Source organism: Meleagris gallopavo, chromosome 1 (assembly GCF_000146605.3).
Source record: "Meleagris gallopavo isolate NT-WF06-2002-E0010 breed Aviagen turkey brand Nicholas breeding stock chromosome 1, Turkey_5.1, whole genome shotgun sequence".
In the NCBI taxonomy this organism is placed as follows: Eukaryota; Metazoa; Chordata; class Aves; order Galliformes; family Phasianidae; genus Meleagris; species Meleagris gallopavo.
In genome coordinates this window covers 143,871,753-143,878,588 of record NC_015011.2, presented here as the reverse complement: position 1 = coordinate 143,878,588, position 6,836 = coordinate 143,871,753, and positions in this window count along the sequence as shown.

The window sequence follows — 6,836 nt, the reverse complement described above, 5'->3', positions numbered from 1 at the left end:
TAGATGTTTTGTTTGTTGCTGAGTGATTGGTACACATCTGCCAGGCCAGGCCTCTCAACAGGAAGAGCTGTAACCATCATGACACGGGACAAGAGGTGGCTGCAGGATGGGCTGAGCTGGGCTGGGTGCAGCCTGTGGGCATGGGCTGGGTATGCCTGCTTTAGGATAACACTCAGCTTGTAATTACTGCAGACACTCTCAACTAACATAACACGCAATTTCACTTTGGTCTTAAGGTCACTGTATATGTCCCAAAGGAAACTCATTCACGAGTACAGTAGAGACACAGGCTTGGGTTTCAAGAACTGCAACAGGTTCTATTTTACATAGTTATCCATCACAGCTTAGTTATCATTCATCTACACTGATTTATGTATTTTCAAAGGTGTTGACTGCATATGTTTGGAAATCTTTATGATAAGCATTATAAAGAAATTGAGCCAGTGATATTGTTTTTGTATTTCAAGATTAATATTTTGACATTTCCTCCAGAACTTAAATGTCAAAATAACAATGAAAAACTAGAAGTTCCAGAAAAATTCCATTGAACATTGTCAAACAATTTCAGTTTAATTTTTTTGAATCAAATGAAAGTGGGTAGATATAGAAATTAATGAAGATATAGAAATAAATGTAGATATAAAATTTTGGTTAGAAATTAGATAATAAAGGCTTCAGTATGTCTTGAAGGAGATCAGACGTCTGTTTTCATTTCATAAATCCTTTGCCAATCTTTTGGAAAATGATACAATATGGTAGCTACCTGGTCAGTAGCATTTACAGCATGGTATTTACTTCAAAAATATTTTAATGAATGTTTCCAAATAAAATTGTGTCTGAGTTAGACCCGGCATAAAATAAGGCTTCTATCATTCACTACTTAAGAGTTGATAAAAAAATACCAGGACTACAGATTCAAGACTCTGGATTAACTTTAAATCAGAGATGAGTTTTGATGAAATTGACATTGAGAGAAGTTATTACAAGAGCCTACAAGATTAACAAGCATTATTTCAGGAGCAAAAGTCAGAAAGGACAAGCTAATTTGAAAAGATGCTTATAAAAACCCAGGTGTGCTAGAAAAAAACAGGCATCCCATCAAATCCTATCTGTAGCACAATAAGGTTAGGCATTTAAGCTATTTTTTATTTTCTCAGTACTTTTATATAATGCTTTTTGCATTATGTTTGAGACATTGTAGTTGGAAAAGTAGATTCTTAGATATCCTAAACGATTTCTTTCACACTATTCTTGTTGGAAATATTAATTTTTCCCTTCTGATAATGTATTTACATTATGAAGTATACAAGCAAGTTTTCCCATCCAAGAAAACATGATATGTCTAGGCTTATTACTTTAGTTTTAATATATAAAGGAGTAGAATTGGAAAACACATTTATCTTATTTTCAGCAAACTACTCAAGAATTTCAATACAACTTCTTGCTCTTTCCAGACTGCCAGCAGTGAATGAGCAATTTTAGCAACTTCAATTGTTCAGAATTTGATTCTTTTTAATTTTATTTTTTAAATGATCCCATTTGGAATATACTTTTAATATGTAAGGGATGCAGTATCCATATGAAATAATCTGATGGTTCAGAATAATTACAATATTACTTTCTATTATAATTTTGACAGTGAAATATTAACTATTTATTAGAATATGAGTCATATTGAGAAAAAAAAAACACAATCTTGTCAATTTGTTTTTTTTTTTTTCTTGTGGTATCTAACTCACGTAATATGTAAACTGGTAAGTGGTTTAGCCATTTTAAAGGTTCTGATATATTTAGTTAGAATTCAGTGTCAGCAAAATATGAAAGAATTTGCAATAACGTGCAGTTGTTTGTGTTTCCATTTAAAAATCCTACTTAGACCCTGTAGTTTGAAATGAAAGACTATATATTAACTGATAAAAATCAAATTCATTTAACAGAATATTGTAAGATGTAATTTGGCAAAAAATATTAATGCTGAATGCTGTCTTGTCACGGAGTTAACTAGATCAATCTATGATGTTATGATGAGGAATACTGAAAACCAAAAAACATAAAACTATGACATGTCTGAGCTCAGAAACCATGAAAGAAATAAATAATTGAGCTTATGAACAACTTAATTAGAATACACCGAAGAAAATTAGAATATACCTAAGAAACCTAAGAGATTTTCTTCTTCCTATAAACCATGCTATTCCAAGCTCTCTTATTTCAAGTGGCAGCTAATAATATATTCAGATTCATCTGAATCTGAATTTCATTTTTACTCTGAACATAGTCCAGGATCAATTTTATTATAAATCTTTTCTATTTTTACATCATGCCCCAAATTAACCACTGAGACAGCATCTGAGGTTACCTGCGCTAGATCCGTTATCCATAGTATTCAACTTTCAGTTCACTGTCAGAATCATTTTTTGAGCTATAATAAATGACTCTCTTAAAAAACAAAAAATTTGCTATAGAGTACCCTCTCTTCTGTGAGAAGGTGTGGGTGTAAGCCATTGTGTTGTTCTTCAGATTTGAACCATGGATCAGTTTCCAGTCCTCCTTTATTTAGCAGTATAATCACAACCATAATGTTCCACTGTCTCTGCACGGTGTTGTGGTGCTACAGCACATAGCCTCCCCCATACACAGCAAAGGGATGTTCAAGAATATTTCTCTTGGCTTTATATTATCAATGATTTTATAGAAAAGTGTGGGAGTGGGATTTATTTATTGGTGATTTATAACCAGAATCCAGACTCAGGAATATGAAAATGTTTTCATGTATATGAAATGTATAGACTAGGCACTATGTGAAGAAACTTGTGTATTTCTTTTGATCAGGTCTTCAACCATTTCCTGCTTCTTTCTGAATACTGTTTCTTTTTTTAAAAAAAAAGATATTTATTGATTATGGATAACAATAATAATTATTGATATTTTATTTTTGTTTTTCAAGATAAGTCTAGTTATCTTGTTAATGGTTGCATTTTACAAACATCCTCTTCAATTTCTGCTGAAATAAGGTAAAGCTGTTAGTAAGACTGAGAATTTCCAAAAGTAATTGAACTTTCATGATCTGCTTTGAATGTCTGTTTAAATCAGTTAGCACACATCAAAAGCACAGAGAAGGGGGAAAAAAACAAAAACAAAAAACAAAAAACACTTTTTTTAGTCTACGCACAACTTTTCTATGTCATATTGCCACATGAATCTTGTAAGATCTGTTCCCCTTTTATTTCAATGAAATCATGTTTGGATTAATTAATACAAGCCAGTACAGAATTTGCAATCTAAACAAAGGAAAGGTTTGTAGGTTTTCTGTTTTCCCAAAACTAAATTTTATGCTATTGTGAATTTTTCAAACCTAAAGGATAACACAAAACGTGGAGCTGCATTTTAAGTGACTCTGACCATGGAATAAATATCTTCTCCCTGCATTAAATATTTTAAAATAGTAGATAGAAGCAATCTATTCAGAAATTTAACTCCTAACCTTTGTTCTTTGGTGCTGCAAGTGATTAAAGTGCAATAGACTAAAAAGTGTGCAGGAATAAGGATTAAAGCTTCTTTCATGAATGTTATAAAACAGACAGAAATAATTGAACTAATTAGATCAGTCCCATAGTATTGAAGATTCTCATTTCTATCACAGAAATATAGTAATGAATGTATATTTTCTGCTATTTAAAGGCATCTTTGAAACTTATTGTTCCAAGAAGAACCTGTCAACAAGATAATCAGCATTCAGTTTTGTGTTTTGCTGTCCATCAGGTTTCTTTGCAATAGTGTTTCAACAGTCAGACATTGTATTTGGTTCCCTATGCACAAAGCAGCTTCATATGTGAAAATAATTTTAGTGAAAAAATGTGTTTTTTTTTTCATTCTTTTGTCCTTAAGATACTTTGCAACTTCTAGCAAGCTTATCTAGAAAGTTTTCAGCCTGTCAGTGTTCTATTTTTTCTCATACAAAATAGAAAATTTTATCCATAGGAATAAAAATAGTACGAAATGAAAAAAAAATGATAATGTGTAAAAGAAACTGAGAAGACCATGGCCAAAATTGTCACAGATTATAAAGATAATTGTAACTTTGTTAATAAAACATGTATTAAATATTAATAGGGTTTTTTTTATTTTTCTTTGTTGTTCAGTACTTCACATACATATGTACCCTTACAGAATGCATTGATACAAATGATGTAACAGAATAAGTTATATATTTTCTCTAGTAAAGCTCTTATAGTTGTGCAATATAGTAATAGGGTATTTTCATTTCATCTAAATTGCAATTTTAACACAAATTTTAATGTGATATTCTTAATATATAAGCTATTTTTTTTTTCATTTTACTGAAGAAAGATTATTTCCTGTTATTTAAAAACAAAATACTATTAGGAAGAATTAACAATACAAAGCATCTTCATACGTACTGAAATGATATAAAAAGAAAAGCACACTTTTTAATGCTGTTACGATGTTTCTTTCTATACTCCTTCGTGCATGCAATTACATTCATTAACAAACGCACGTGCATGTAGCAAAGAATTCCTGCAAGAAAACAGAGAGGAAGGCAGTTTTTAATATTTACTATCCACACACTTCATTTTAAATTCATTAACAATTAATTTTAGAGCAGTCCTAGAATCATAGTCCTTTCTGATTTGCTGGTTTAGGGGCACATAAATTTCAAGCAGCACAACAGATGTCGTAACTTTCCATAAAAGAGCCAATCTACCACATACTACAATCTCAGGAAAGTCCATGGGGAAAAGTCTAGACCATATGCTTGGTGTTGCAAATTGAGTAAGACCTAACCTTCTAGACAGAAATATCTGAACTAGAAGTCCTTTTGGTTTGCTTTTATTTTATATTCAGTATATACTAAGCATACCAGAGAATTGAGTGCTGATGGTTAGCATGTCTGAGAGGCAGTAATAGATCTCATTTTATCTGCCACTGCAACTAAAAATGCAGATTCAGCTGATAAATCATCTACATTTGGCTGGAGGATGAAAAAGCAATCTGACAGATCAGACATTTAAAATACTATGATCCTTCATTTTGTTACTCAAACTATATACAAATACTGGACTGAAATTAGAAAATGTACACTTGCAGAAAAAAAATATAGAACTGAATTTAAGAATACATATTTTATTACAGAGAAAAAAGAGTTGAATCTCTTAAAATACACTTATGATCAAAGTCAAATGGGTCTTATTATTGTTGTTATTATTAAATACTATCTTTCTATATTCTCCATTTTCATGTTGCATATACATTGCAAGTTGTCATGATCTTAAGTGTTCTACAGGGAAGAGTCAGGCTGATAGACAGTGATCCTAGGCTCCTGTTTTAACTTGATGAAAATGTAATCACACTCTTTCAAAATACTTCTGAAGAAACAAAGTGTGCAAGGTGTGTACTTTATACATCTGCAATCTAACTGACTCATAGTCAATAATTCATTGTCATACATAAAAAAACATCTTAGAGTCTTAGAGACTGTCTGTGGGTGAAACATTTATTAATATCATGTGAAACACTGCTGTCTTCTGTTACTGTCAGACTCTCTTTCCACATAGAAAAGGTAACATGATAATCATAGAGTTCTTTAGTTCATAGATTTTATCTTATACTTTCAGAGGTCAATAAAACCAGTTTTTCTATCAATTGTCTTCAAGCTAGGAGAAAATGGAATGAATTGCGTATTCATTTTTTTTGTCTGATGGGAGATGGTACTTACTTATTTTCAAATTTATTTTCCAATTCTAACAGCACATCTTTTGGAGTTTTCTGTAGGAGCAGGAAGACTGTGAAGTAGCCATGCTGAGAAGACAGAGGAGTAGTTTAAGGGATGGACAATGTGACCGGCTTGTAGCATAAGCAACATAGGGTATTAGTGCAGAAGAGCCTACATACATGTGTGGGAACAGCTAACCTAAGTCTCTGTACAAGGCCTTATAAACCTTAAAATTAAATGGAGATTACTTGAGGAAAGGTAAGTCTTTCTTCTTTCTGTAGAAGAAAGACTGTAGAACTATTATATTTATGCTCTATGTATTATTTATTTATTTATTTATTTATACATATTTTAAAAGCATTTCTTATATCCCTTAAACAAAACAAACAAACAAACAAACAAAAAATATCATTAATCCTTCAATTCATGCCTGCATGTAGCAGAATTAGTTATCTAAGTACTAGATATTCTAATACACTTATCCGAGGTTTGCAGACAGAGGCTTGAGCTGGGTTTTCAGAAGCAGGCCCTTACATTTTATTCTGGTTCTTCTGCTGTCTATCAGGTCTTGGCAGGATTACATCTAATTACAAAATGAATCCAATTATCAGATTGATAATATCCTTTCTAAATTAATCCTTTAAGCTCCATGGAACAAATCTGAATTGCAGCAGTTCTGCTTAGCTATCAGTTCTAAGAATAACAAATTATTATCAATTCAGAGACATTTGTTACAGAAAAGTTGCTGATACAGGATGAATAAATTCATTCCTAGGTTAAAGTGAATTTTGAGACCATAACATTCTTGAACTGTGTATTGATTAGAGTCAGGAGGATAACCTGTATCCCAACACTTTTAAAAATATCCCTAACAGCATAACTTCTAATAGAGAATAATTAAACCACAAATATAAGTTAAATAAATAATCTAATGGTAAAACTTAATGAATATCTACAATTGGACGTGCAGAAACATTATTGAATATAATAAACGCAGTTCAAGAATTCCTGTTAAACTGTTCTAGATATTTGAAAAAAAACTAGCTCTGCAAAAACGCCCATGGACACAATTGGACATCATGTAATCTGACAAACAAAAAGC